Source organism: Chamaea fasciata, unplaced genomic scaffold (genome assembly GCF_029207755.1).
Source record: "Chamaea fasciata isolate MVZ Bird 193981 ecotype frontalis unplaced genomic scaffold, bChaFas1.0.hap1 SCAF_9, whole genome shotgun sequence".
In the NCBI taxonomy this organism is placed as follows: domain Eukaryota; kingdom Metazoa; phylum Chordata; class Aves; order Passeriformes; family Sylviidae; genus Chamaea; species Chamaea fasciata.
In genome coordinates this window covers 20,258,489-20,273,220 of record NW_027094094.1, presented here as the reverse complement: position 1 = coordinate 20,273,220, position 14,732 = coordinate 20,258,489, and the positions used below count along the sequence as shown (strand labels likewise).

At 40.6% G+C, this 14,732-nt stretch overlaps 1 protein-coding gene across 6 annotated transcripts in view; it reads left to right on the top strand.

The window, feature by feature from the left end:
• USP54 (ubiquitin specific peptidase 54) overlaps positions 1–14,732 on the top strand; it is a 92,618-nt gene that overhangs the window by 22,536 nt on the left and 55,350 nt on the right. The window lies entirely within an intron of this gene.

Sequence of the window (14,732 nt, the reverse complement as noted above, 5' to 3'; positions counted from 1 at the left end):
AGACTAGACCTTTTACCAGTTAGGTGGGAATGTGTAAGCCCGTGTGGAATTTACACCGCCTAAATATTTGTATGCAGAGGAATTGTATTTGCTGGTTCTGGAGAAGAAAGGCAAAGGATTGCTTGTGGCTTTGGTTGGGGCTTTTGGTTTTGTATTTCTTATTGGTTAGTTGGGATTTTATTTTTAAGGTATGGGGAAGCACTGAAACCTTTCTTTGAATATTCATTTAATCTTCATGATAAATAGACTTCTATATTTGTAGTTCAAATTTCTGGCTAATATGTTCACTTTTTTACCAGTTAAGTTAAAGCTGGCAGAAATAAAGAAAAAAATTTCCCTGCTCAAGGGAATCGTGTTGTGAAGATAAAGTTGGCAGGAGGACCTCTGTAATTTTCTGGGTAGCAGAAGGATGTGACCAAGTAAAACACAGCTTTAGCAGGCCTGGTTCTTTAGACTAGAAAAAAATCTCTTGGGCATTCTTATGCTAAAAATGTAGGCTAAGACTTCTCTTTGAAGTCCTGATTTGGAAATGCCCATCTCTACCACATCTTATTTTTTGCATTAGATTCCAAAGTATATTTAGTCTCTTCTAATCTGCAGAGCAGAAGCAGACTTACTTGGAGTAAGTCTTTGTTTAAATAAACAAAAATACTTCTATGGATGTGCGTTTATGTTAAGAGATGTGCTATTTTTGGTTTTTAATGCACACCTCTGAATCCATCATTCTGCAGGTTCTTTTTTTCTATTGCCTTGATAGCATTTCAGTCTAATTAGTATGCAATGGGTGATGTTTTTGCTCTCTAAATTTAGCTGCTGATGTTCATATACTGCTTGGTATTCTGTATTGGTCTTTGTAGTGGGCATCCTGCATAGATAGATCAGCCCCAGTGGCCTTTGTCCTGGAAAATGCATCATCCCAGATGACATGTTAACAGTGGGCTTTTTAAAGGGATGAAGTATTTTAATCTAGCGTGCTTGAAGACCAGTGGAGTCTTTAGGTGTATTAATGTATGCTTGTTCTTTTTGTGTGCCTTACACCTCAGGGAGAGGGAACTGAGTGAATGTCACATCATGGTAGTGTTTACTACTCTTTTTTCTTTTTTTTCCTCCCATATTTATGCAGAGTATGGGTGTTCTGTCAGAAGCAGATTTGTAGTCTAGTGGTCTAGTGTAGTCCTGTGTTAGGACACCAGGCTAAGGTGAACAAGGAGGTAATCCAGGGCATACCAGGATTAGTCCACAGGGTGAAATCTGGTCAATTACTTTTCTACCTGAAAATCTCTTGAACTTTTAAGTACATTTTTTCATTACAGCACCTATTACTGTGACAGATGTGACTTTCCATAGATTTTCAGCAAGTGGCTTACTGTTTCCTCTGGATGTCATCACCTATTTCTTACCCTTCCTGTTCATATTTAGCTTCTTAAGCCAGTTTAATTCCACTGGCTGTGAAAAAACAAAAGCCATCATAAAATGTGATTGTGTATACTGTTGAAAAAGTCACTGTTGTAAGCATCTGCAACAGCTTTTGTAGGTGCGTGAAATTTTAAGCAATAATGGCTGTTCTAGTGAAATTATTAGAAAATATTTCAAGGTGGAAAGAAAGCTGGTTCAAGATTTGCTGTTACTTCCCCTCTTCTTTCCAGTGGCACATTTTCATAAAGAAAGTAGTTTAATGAATTGCAAATAAAAGTTTGTTTTAAAATACTAATTCCCCCATAGCAATTGGGAGGATTCCTGGAATCACATGTGCCACTGACTTTTGTTTTCAGCTCTTCAGCATTGTGCATGGATTTAACTGCTCTTGGGAGTTCCATGCTGTATGTACATCCTGGATGCGTAACAGAAAATAATTAATGCTGGATGTGAAATTTTGTAAGAGAGTGTTTTATGACTCTCATTACCTTCTCTATTACTATGGCTTTGTGATATTTTTTTTTTTTCTGTTAAATTAAGTGATACAAAAGTAGAGTAATACAGCCAAGCTTACTTTCATTTGGGTTTCACAATGATGGGAGTTAATTTCCAAAGTGAATCTTGTACCTTCAACCTCTCATCTCCTTTTTATGTCAGATAAGGGGCTGAAAAGCATTGGTTTTACTTGATGCAGGCAGGTGAACCAAACTTGCACAACTTTTTTTCTTAGGACTTCTTGCAAGCCTTTTGTCAAGGACCACAGCATTGCTATGGTTCAAGGTTTACGGGTTGTGTGCTGTATTTTAGGGTCACACAATTGTGTAAGTTCTTGATGAGTGTAGGAAAAGTGGATACAGATTTATCACTCCAGTTATGCTGGTTCTGTGCCATATGTGTGCTTTATGTAGGAAAAGTTTTTTCCTGATTCCTAACTTATTCAAACTATAAATTAATTCCTCAATAACTTGAGATCATATTTAAACCACAGGAAATTCCATTTTCTACAGGAAAATGATTTTGTACATGCCTCTTAAGGCATAAAACTCTGTGTGTGTGTGTGTGTCTTTCCCATCTGCAGAGGTGACGGGAAACTTGTTTTTGGCTTTGGACACAGCATGGCATCACAGTCACTCAAAGAATGTGCTCATGCTTTGACCAAGAAATTTAATTTAGTGCTTTAGTAGATTAACAGGCATCCATAACCTGGTGTCTTACTTGCAGTCAAGAAGACCTTTTGCCTTCTCTTTTTGATAGGATATTTATAAAACATTTTTTTGGCTTGGGTCCACTTACTGAGGTGGAAGTTACAAAAGCAGGATGGATTAAATGCAGTGCACTGTGTTTGGCAGTCACTGGGAGTGAGTATGCAGCAGAATTGCTCTTCTTGTTTTTGTGGTGGTTTTAGGAGGGTGGTAGAAACAAGAAGTGCAGTTATTTGTGGTATTTGTGGTGTTACCTCTGTGGTAAAGAGTGCTATTTAGATTCTTGCTTGTCTTTGGTAAGTTTTAAACCCTGGCTTTTGTAGTCTCTGAGACTTCCCAGTGCTACAGGTAAAACTAGTTTGAGTTACTCTTAAGAGTTCCTAGATGTAGAAAGTCAAATTGCTAGCAGGATATGTTCATAGTAACGTGCTCAGGGTATTAGCACTTTGTTTTTCTCCCAGTGTTTATTTTTTGTTTGTTTGAATCATCTGCCAAAAGAAAGACTGGTTTCGATGTGGAGCGCTCTGCCTTGTAGCACATACACATTAGAAATAAAATAGCTTTTATCAAGTGGAAAATACTTTTACTCTTAAAATTATAAATGAGCCACATTCGTTTGTCAGATATAAGGTTTGAAATGGAATTATGGCAACAGGACTCTTGATAGCAAAGACTAGACTTCACCTACAAAGGAATTGTTTCCCCTTCATTGCTCCCAAGCTTGTTTTTAAAGCTAGTTTTGATTTTATTTGAACAGATGTAGTCTAAACTAATTCAACTGGTACTAGCACCCCAAGTCACTCCACACAAAAAATGCTTGTGGGGGTTATGTAGGGCACACTGAGGAACAGATCTGACTTCAAACTACCCTGGCCTGTCTTTCCACCTGGCTGCTGTTTACCCTGACCAGGTTGTTGTGTTGCTGTGTTGGAGGGTTTCACAAGGATGAGAATGAGCAGTTGGGAGGCTGAAGGAAAGTGGGGGCGTAAAAACTCTGTCTTCGTGTTAGTCAATGTCTGAGTAGTCTTGGAAAATATTTCTGATTCTCTTTTGTTAACTAACAAAACAGCACTATGCTTGCTTTGGTTATTTTATATGAGAAAATGCAAAAAAGATTTTTGCTCATCTTGTGATTTACAAGCTATTTGAGTAACTCTGAGTTACCTGACTATTAAAAAAAAGTAACTTGGATGGTAAGAGAAAACAGAATGGATTTTTTTTTTAAAATATGAGTCCATTTGATTCTAAGGATATGTTGATGAAGGAAAAGCAAGATTTTGCTGTGCCTCCCCACTCTCCAGACCTTACTTAAACAGTTGTCTTGCCATGTGGAAAAGGTCAGCTGAGTACAGCATATGTATTTGCCCAATATGTTTGAACATGTTGCCCTGAAGTTTGTTAGACTGTTGTTAGATTTTTTTTAATTGGCTTTTTTCCATCCTCTTGAAAATTGCACTGCTGATGTGGGAACATGACCTTCTCTTTCTTAACCCACCTTCTTCACCCTCCTCAGACCCCAAAAAAGAAACCATTGGTGGTCGCTGCTTTCTATCCACAGAGTTAACTTTTTTGCCCTCAGAGATTTTCAGTGAAGAGTCTGTTTTCAGACTTCTTAAAAGTCCAGGGGATGCATTCTCTAAGCTAAAAACTAGTGTCCTAGAAGAATGTACTTACTTAAAAGAAAGAGGCTAGAAAGATTAACCAGGGGGTTTAATTTGCATCAGTTCTTTTGAACTCATCTTTCTTGGAGTGCAGCCTCACTGTGTCTGCTTAAGGACTGTGCAGGGCAGGTGGCTGGATCTTGACTGGGTGCTTCTGCTCTCTCCCTGTTCAGCTCTTGATTGAAGTGGCTCCTGCAAGTGGCTCACAGCTCAATGCAGTGCTCGGAAGCAGTGGGAGCGTGAGGCTGGGGAAAATACACAGACTGGCACAGTCTGCTGTTTCCCTCAGTTAGACGGAACTGCACCTTCACTCTGTGTTCCCATTGCTGCACAGCCATCTGACTGCAGATGGAGGGGCAGCTTTGTTATCTGGGAAGGAGGATCTAACTTCAGGCCACTGTCAAGAAGCATTGTTCATCCGGCCTACTTCCCTGCTTTTGAGTGAGAAAACGAATGGAAAAAAAAATTTCCATTGCTGGAGTTGTTTTTTGCCAACCGTTTTTGCCACCCTGTTATACGTCATTTTGGCAAACTTACCGGTGTTAGCATAAGGGGAGCGGAACGGGCACATGATGGTGACGGATCAGCCCTGGTAGCAGCTGTCTGCTTGGCACAGCTGTATCATAAAACATACTGTCAGTTACCTGTGCTCGAAATTACTGGATTGACTCGTACATCTGCATGGTGTCTTGACTTTGGTGGCAAAGCTCATAAAGAATCTGCTGTCACTACTGTTCCCCTGCTCCTGTGCCGCTCCGGTTTGCTGGTCTATGTTGTGCCAGTTGCAAGTGCATGCTGCGGGACTGCTCTGTATTCTGAACAACTGAAGGTATAAAAGTAGCCCACTTTATACTTTTATTTTCTGGTTATTTTTAACCCACATTATTTTCATGAGGCAATTCGTAATGTTGGTCCTACGCTGGTTGCCACCTGCAGAACAGAGAGAATAGTAAGAACTGATCTGTGGAAGGTGGGCAGGAACTTCTGCAACCAGCTTCTTTGTTGGCAGTCAAGAAACTCCATCTTTACCATGTAGCATATATTCTTGACAAACTTCTTCATGAAGACAAACTTACAATATTTAAACTGTACTGAATGTGCTGACATTTCCAGCTCTGTGAGTGGGAGTGCTGTGGTGGATAATTATATGAAGGTGAAGGGAAGGGCTAGCATAGCCTTTGCTAGGTAGGAAGCTAAAAGATGTGCAAAAGCAGAAGGAAGCCTAAATCATATGACTCTCCAGACATTTGGAAAAGAACTGTTTTCAGTCTTAAGAGAATGGTTATTTCAGCTCTGTCATCTATACTTGGTTTCTTCAGTTTTTTTAAACTTATGCTTTTGTCATTTTTCTTGGCTATCTCTATCTTGCCAGCCATGAAGGTATGCTGTTGGCATGCATGCTGCTAATACATGGGGTTATTTGCAAATATATTTGCTTCAGATTGCTGATGTCTGAACCAAGGCAAGAAAGCAAGGAAGGCAGAGGGAGAGAGATTCCAGGCTTGTCTCTGTTGGTTTAGTTTGCCTGGTTTTCCTGCCTCCTTGCTGTCTGAGGTAGCTGTGTGGATGGCTGTATAATTGCTAGCATTGCTGTCCCAGTTGCCCTAGGGGCTGCACTACTTGACCAGAACAGTTTGAGGATTGCTGTGCTGTCCCAATTTGGAGGAAATGTTAGAAGAGTTGAAATGATTTCTTTCCCCCCCCCTTCCTTCTTGTTCTGTGCAGAAATGTGGTAATTGCTCTGAATTCTTTCTTAGCTTGGTGGCAGTGAGTCAGATTCTTAGCTGGTGTGTTTGGCAAAGCTCTTTTGTGGGTGCAGTAGCACTGTTGTTCTCCAGCTGCTGCGGACCTGTCGCTCTGTTTCTGTTCAAGGCATGGAGCCCCACTTGCTTTTTGAACTGTCTGACCCTCGTCAGCACAGAGCCAGCTCTTATTTTCTGTCTAATGCAGAGGGATTTGTTTTGGTAATAAAACACTTGTCCTCTGCTGCTGTATGATTCTAAAAAGTTTGAATTTTAGGTGTGATGGAAGCAAAACTGATCTCGCTTTCATTTAGAAATAATTTTCATGCTTTCTTCATGCATTGAAGTATTGAAGAACGGGTTGTTGTTTAGACAGGTAACTGATAGTCTCCACTATCCACACGCTGAGGGACTGTGCAAAATGATGTCAAAGCAGGTGTATGAAAGTGTCCACAATTTGATCCATATTTCTAGCAGTTACTCGAGTATGTGGGGACACCTGAAGCACTTTTTCAAAAAGCTGAAAAAGAGTTCTAAAATTATGGGAACTGAGGCTGAAGCAAATAGGAATTTGCAAACATCAGTACCACAAAACTCTTGATGTTTCTGATTTATATGCTGCTGCCTTTTTGTGAGCATCGGCTGGCGTCACCTCAGCAAGGAAGTCAGTGGAGTCATGGGGGATGTATGTGGTCTTTGTGTCTGAGGAGGAAAGGCAAATGCTTTGTCCTTTGGAAGGAGGCAGACTAAAGGAGTGCAGAGACCAGTGTTTGCTCTGCAGGGGTGCTTACCTACCTCAGGTCATTGTGTTGTGGAAATAATGCCACTTGAACAAATGGACTTGCTACCTCTTGGTAAGACTCTCCAGATACTTGAGAGTAAACATGCAGATCCAAGGAGTAGTGTGAGACACCTGGAAGACTTGGTCACTCTGTATGCTAAAAATGAGGTTTGGCATATTGCTTTTGCCTTGAAAACGTCTGTGTTGGTGTTGCAAACTGTTTCTAAGTGATTTGGCTTGCTTGAAACAAGCTGTTAGAGGAAAGAGTGCTACAGAGTTAACAGGCCGCTTTAACCACGCGCAGCTGTGGAGGAGGTTTTGAGCCCAGCATGATTACTGAACATCGGACTGGTTTTGTTCACAATTATGGCACTGTCAGTGCACTTTAGAAAATTACTTTATTTGAAATTTACTCACACTAAATCTTTTTTAAAAAGCTATATAGAAGCATCATGAGGTAAAGCTGCTTTGAGTATCATGCCTTTGCTGTATTTTTTCCTTTCTGTTCTCCTATTTTTGTCCCTCAAAAAGTCTATCATTATGGAAAGACATAGTTAAAACTTGGCTCAGCCATCTATCCTGCAAGACTAAATTGTTCTTAGGGCAAACCAGTTTAATTGTATTCCAAATGCTTCCTTTTTGCATTGTTTGTTTCTGTTAGGTAAATGGTCCCAGTGGGGATAGTATCTTCAATTCCTTATATGGTCCAAAGCATTATTATGTTTCAATCTGATTCTGTTAGCATTATATTGTGCTGGGGCAGCCAGACAATGGTCTGCATTGGTTTGGGGTTTTTTTTGGTAACATAACCAAAGTTTTCTTCACAGCTATTTCAGTCTTGGATGTACAGTAAGTCTCCCTGTCTGTGCTCTTAAGGCGACCGTGCTGGAAGAACAAATTGATGCTGAATGCAGGTGGCACCCGTGTCCTGGAGCTGTACTGTAGGAGCGTCTGGGAATAATCATGTAGTAATGCTACTGCTGAGCTAATGGGAGGTTCTGGGGATAGGAAGCTGGTTTTCTGAACAAACTTCTTTTTTCCGTGATCGGTATCACTGGCTTTGAACCACAGGGGATGGTTCCAGGAAGTGTCCTGCAGTAATTGTTCTTTGAAAAACTGCTTTTAAGTTTGTATTGCAACTGCAGGGCTGTAAACTGAGGGACCAAAACCGAAGGCATCTTTTGAGTCCTTTCCATTTTTTCTGTTAAATGGTGACACGTTGCTCCTGGTTATCAATTTCTCCTATGAGAAAACAACCCTTGACATTTAGCCGCAGAATCTGCAGGAACCTCTCCAGTTCACTGGTCACGCTGAGGGGAGCCATGCCTTGCACAGGCAGGCTGCTGCTGTAAAATGAAGTCATCCCTTGCAGCCCTGTCTCCTCCTCCTCTGCCCCCGGCCTGGTCTCTTTTATAAAGTGTTTGGAAAACTTTCCTCCTCCTTGCCTGGCGCTGTGTCCGAGGGGAGTTGTCGGTGGCAGGCAGGGCCGGGCCTCTGCCCTTATCTCTGTTGTCAGAGCTGCCTGCCTGGTAGGTGGCAATGGGGGCAATGCTTTTCGAATGAGACTTTCCTGTGCTTAGGGAGGCCCTTGTTTTTTTTTGTTTTAACAGCTTCCTATTGTTTGAAACAGCAGGTTATCCCTTCCCGTGCTATTCTAGCTCTTTCCTCCTCACTTTAAATAATTTTTCTGCGCAAGTATTACGCAGAGCAGTTACTCTCACAGTGAGTTCTCAGTTTTCCCAACTTGCTCTGATCTCCAGCTTCTGTTGTGATACCAGTGTGGAGCCCACAGCGTAAATAGAAAGCAGCTTCTGAAGGTAGGTCTTTCTGATTTTTAATTCAGTGTCACCATCAGTGTGACGTGACTGTTTCGGTTGAATTCAAGTTGTCATAGGAATTCTCTCCTACATACAGTACTGAAAGATGGAAAATTCTGGTTTTCAGTGTGGCTGGCTTTTGTTTCTAAGATACAAAGACAGAGTATTGCTTCAGTTGGTTAATAGTTTGCTTTTCAGTGTTCCAGTCCTGCTAGCTAATGGTGTTTCATACGTGTACACTTTATGTATGATGTTCTGTCTCTGTGAAGGGTACTTTCTAAAACATAAGCTGCCTCTGGTCCACCATACCATAACTTTTTCTGATAGTATCCATGATAAATTTGAAGGTAAAACCAATCAGAATCTCTTCTCACCGTATCAGTTGTTACAGCTGGAAGAGATGTTGGCAGTTCATTTCCCACCCCACTTGCTTTACAGTGTAAGGATTACCTAGTCAGAAGTGCTCCAGACTCATTTTTTGATAAGTTAGATGTGTTTTTTCTTCCTTCTACTTGTTGAATTCTGTGTAAGAAAGCTGTTAATGAAGTGAGGTACTAAACATATGCAGGGCTTTTCTGTTGATGTGCTGATATACAAAAGTCAACTTGCTTTATGCGTTTTCCTGATCCCCTGCCTTTTATCAGGTGTCTTGTTTCCAAAATTAGTAATAATTTTGTGATTGTTTGAAGTCTGTCACTACTGTTTCATGCTTTTTGTGGTTCAGCTTAGCAAAAAGTACATATTTGTTTAAATTTCTAGATTTGAAAAGGAAAGAAACCAAAACCCTCACGCTATTTTGATATATTGGGCGGCACTAAGCAGAAATTCTAATTCCATAAAATGATAAGTCCAGTTTTAGACTTTGTCATCAGAGAGGATGAAGGAGGAGGGAGTAATCTATGTATCAGTTCCAGTACTTGACATTCAGTGTAATAAACATTCTGCCTGTTCTAATGCATTCCAGATTTTTTTGAAGGAATAACTTCTCAGGCTGCCTAAAACTGACAAGAATTACAAAGCCAATGATTATATTCTTCAGAGGTCAGATTCATCTGATCCATACCTGGGAGCTCAAGTTCCAATGTCCTTGCCCTAACTATAACTTCTTGATAAGCTGATTCTGGTCACTAATTTAGTAGGAAAAAAGCAAGCCCCCTCTTCCACTCTTGCCGTCTCTCCAAAAGTGCTAATTTTGTGAGCTAAATTTGCTCCTGTGAGCCTAAGTGTGAACTGCCTGTCCCAGAGCTCTGGTGTGGAGGGGGGAGTGCCCTCTGCACACTACTCTGGTGGCCCCAAGATTTTGGCTTCATTTAGTTACTTAATAAGGTTCCTCTCAGAGGTTGTCTGAGATGATACATCCTCTTCCTAGAACACCGTGCTTCGTAGGAGTTAGAGAAGCCGTAGGCTTTTTTATTGCTATTATTATAACTGACAGTTTGGAAACCTCTTGGGGTTTTTTGACAGAGGAGTGTTGCAGTGGATATACAGAAGTTTGTGTTTTCTGAAGTTGTTAATTTATAACGTAGTTATGTCTATAGGTTATGACAGTGGTCTTGAGAGTTTTAGGTGTCTTAAAAACCCAAACAGGATGATTCCAGGTTAAAGAGTTCTCTGTTTAAGGCCAGAGAAACATGACAAACAGCCCGAGGAGTGAAGGAAGCAGACTGTGGTGGCTGTCAGGATGAACAATGGTTTTGGCACACCTGCTGCTTTGCTGCTGAGCCTCTCCGTGCTTGGCAGGAAGGGAGTGATTTGGAGGATAACCAGATAGTTTTGTAGATGTTTTTGGTATGTTTCCATCTTCTCTGAGGGAGAGAAAACAGAAGCACTTGATTTATAATGTAGCTAATGGCTAGTTGAAGACTGGGACCGTAAACTTTTGGGACAGGATTTAATAATGCACTTAGAAATGTGGAAGTCAATATTATGTTAGAGTCGAGGGCACTTAGAAGGGAGTGCAGGGAGACTGATTTACCATGGCAAGGGGGAATGGTTGGATATAGTCAAAGCAATGTGTTAGAGAAATTTACGCTCATACTGCCCCTCTGAAGTAGATATAAACATAATCAAACAAAGTTAAGAGAGATGAAACAAATGCATTTGGAAGGTGTTTTTTTCAGTATGACAGTTTAACTCCATGTTCCAACTGATGTTATTCCCTTGATGCTTTTCCTAGAAGTTGATACAGATGTAAGATGTGAGACCAGATTACCAGATGACAATCATAGTAATAGTCTTTTAAAGTGATGTGTAATGCCATACATATTTATACAGACTTTCTCCAAAGTGTCTCATGGACTTGATTTCACAAGAGGATATTGCTGTCCTAAATTGTTGAGTACCTGGGTCACCTGAGTCTATTGGAATTGGAGAATTTAGATGTAACTGGGGAGAAATGAGAATGCTAAAATCTCGAAAAACTTTTTAGTCTAGCAAAGAAAATGCCTCTAATACTGTACTTTTTGGCTCAAGCTCAGAGGAGTTTAACTTCCAATGGAGTGAGTTCAGTTCTGATTGATGATAAATGTAAGATTTTTCCAGATCATCCACTTAATTGCATGTGTGCACGCACACGTGTGCATGATTTATTTTATTTTCTTAATCACAGAGGAAGGATGCATAGACTCTAAATCTGGATAAAATATTCTTATTTTTTCCTGTTTCCCTTACAGGTGTGTGTATAAGGAAGTGTTGTATAAGACTTGTTGTAATGCTGGTTAAGCAATGCATAATAATTATAGTAACAGTGTGTCTGAATGCTTTCGTCTCCTATTGAAGGAAAATTTTGTAAATGATTTCTCAAAAGAGCTTTTATCAATGACATGACTGAAAATACTATTGTGGTGTGGTAGCCCTTCTTGTTAAGGACAGCTGTTACAGATGTTGCTTTCCCAGATGTCAGGTGATTGTTCCTTGGAGGCTGGTTATTCTGGGGGGAGATAACTTCTAAACAGGACAGTGTTTGGTTTTGTCCTTTTATTGCCTTGCTGGTGGTGCTGGATCTGAATTCTTTCTGCACCAAGTTGCTAACACAACACTTGCATCTCTTCAGCAGCTTCTTGTGTTGGCAGCATATTGTCTGGGGAATTCTGGGGAAAACAAGTTCTATTGTGCAGCATTACAATGCTTGTAGACGCGAGCCTGGAGCAATATCAGCTGGTCTTGCCCTAACAGGATTTGGCAAGAGAAGGTGTGGGCAACACGTGACTGCTTTGCAACTGTAAGGTGGAGATTCTGTCCTGTGACCAGCTCTAGGGGTTCCCAGTGTAGGGAGTGGTGGCTGTGGAACCTGTATGGGAGCCTGCAGGAAGAAGCAAGCCTTAGGGACCATTTTGGATTGCCATGGCAGGATATGGAGTTCCCCACAGTTTTTGAGACGGATGTGTCTAACCCTTCTGCTGTGGTGAGTTCCCAAAAGACTGAAAAGATTTCAACATCAAAAAAGCCGTATTTTATTTAATTAGTAATAGAAATGTTACTTTTAAAAAAGAGAAAATTAAAAAGAAATCTACGAAAGACAAAATGGAAATAGGCTTCTGTGCAAGTTTCCTGTTACCAGCTATGTCTTGCCTTCCCAGCCTGTCAGTCACTGAGTGGTCCCAATGGTCTTACTGGAAATTCTGTGCTAAGACCAGCCATACCATACAATCCCTGGAGCTTTCGTCTTTGGACACCCTTGGTGCTCCCCAGGAGGGCAGGATGGGGCTGTACCCCTGCCCCCAGGGGTGCTACATGGCACAGCCGCACTCCTAAAGGATTACATCCATAATTAGAAGCCAGAAACCAAATGCTTACATAAATGTTATCATCCTGAGACCCAGTTCCTTTCCTGTTCCCTACTGTGTGTGATGGAGTGGAAGAACCCCTAAAGCTGCTGTTGTCTCTTGCCTGAGACCTTTCCCCAAAGCTTCTCTGTGCTCCAGTGCTGTTCCCTGAGGCACTTTGCTTGAGGAATGACACACATCATTGTAGGCCGGGCATTTTTCCTCTGTGGGGGAAGAAAAAAGATGAACCAAGTATACAGAATATAAGATAAAAGTTTGGGAAGCTGTGCATCCTAAATTTCACGTGTTCTGTGCTGGACTAAGCCAGAAGCTGCTTAATCCTTTGTGCTTAACATTGCAGCACTCTTGGGAGTCCCTATTTAAAAGACTGTTTAGTTTCACGAGTGATTTCAGCCAGTGCAAGATCAGATTTGGGGGAGTAACAGAAGTAGCTGCTTGCTTTTCTGTAGAGCTCAGACCCACAGAAGCATTGAAAAAGTTGAATTCCTGCTGAAAGGAATTAGACCGAATCTCTAAAATAAGCATCCTTTTTTTTTTTTTTTTTTTTCTTTTCTTTTTTTTTTTTTTTTCTTTTTTTTTCTTTTTTTTTCTTTTGTCCCCAGTACAGGCTGAAATCCTGTTCTCTGATGTTGAGCTAGAGCAGTTTTCTCTAGGTACTCTTTCAGTGTTGAAATTAGTAGCTTTAACATTTGTTGTTGGCTGGGTACTTCGCAGGCTGTCAGGACAGGCCTCCTTTTTGTGTATGAAGGCATGTGTACATACCCTTAAATTTGCTCATCAGTCCGTTTTAAAAGTTTCATTACATTACATTTACAAGTTTCATTAGAGGTATTTTCCTTTCCACATGTCCTAGTTGGTGTTAAATATATGATAACTTTCCTGGGCACCTTGAGAATTGTTTTAATTTTATCTTTAACAGGTTTCTTCAGTTGCTAAGAGGAGAGCTCTTGTAACCAGGTTATCTCTTCATGATCTTTTTCTGCCTATGAACAACTCACAAATAATGTGGACAGGCCCCTTTCAGGCTATATACCTCCTCTTGAGTGCTTCTTGGAGCTTGGGTTTTTTTCTGGCTGGGAGATGTTTTGGTTTTCTGGGGGAGGTCAAGGGGGTTTGGGTTTTTTGTTTAGATGAGTTTGGGGTTTTTTGTAGGGAGCTTCTGGTGCTACTCGGTTGGGTCGTTTTATTGCCAGGCAGAGAAAAAAAAAATCAAAGCTGTCGACATCATTCTTCTTTTTCTTACCCCAACACCCAACTGGTCTGTTCAGCTTGTATTATACTGCATTTGCACAGCTTCTGCTTCTGTGACCCATTAGGACAGAGCTTGCTTGTGCTTAACAAGAGTCCCTTTCATGCTTTGTGGATCTCTCCAGGACACAGCAGGACACAAAATAATCCCTTTTGCATTTGGTAGTTTCACAGTACTTTTCTGGTGAAGATAAAATAACCTTTTTGAATGAAAACAATAGCATCATCTCCATATGCCTGGTTTTGATAGAAGGACATTATGTCATTGTTTCTGCATCTTCTAAAATGAACAACAGTTTGGGTTTTTCTTCCCCAGCAGATTACTTACAGATTTTAATATTTTAAAATCTTGGGAAGAGTGTTATAAGTTTTTACAATACGTATGTATTTAGTTTCTTATGGTACTGTCTGTTAAGACTTAGAGAATCAGTTTTTTTGAATCATAACTTAAAAAATTTGAATTTTTATTTCAAATTCAATGAGGCCAGAGTTTCGTGAAAGTTCATATGCAATCTCATGGCTTCAGCTTATTAGTAGTTCTAATATAAAACAAAAGATCTGTACTCCAGAAAATATGGTTGTACAACAATCTGCACACAGGAAATTTTCATTTTTGTCTACTAGTCATGTTCTCTAATGTTTGAGTTTCTGAAATGTTTGACAAAGTAAACGTGTCTAATGAGGAGAGTATCCTTTGCCTGTTTTAGCCATCTACTCCAACTTTCACATTGTGAGGTCGGTTAAACTTGGCGTTAAGGCTTTTTTTGCAATCTTCCAGAAGATGTTTTATATCAGAAGAGTTCAAGCAATTTATCTATTTGTAAGGGGTTTCTCAATGAAAGTAAAATTTCAAGTAGTGAAAGTAGCTGAAAATCCTGTTATTCAAGGGCTCCTTTCCTGTGTTTGTAGGAACCATTTCATGACTTTGCCTATATTTGGTGTTTAGCCATGAGTTCAGGATGGTTGTGCGTTAAGTTGTTATTATCCTCCTTCATAAGGTCCTGTGGTGGGCTGAGCGTGCGGCTGGGGAACGGCACAGCGTGTCCACGGCTGTCGGCTCAGCCAGCCATGGACCAGTTG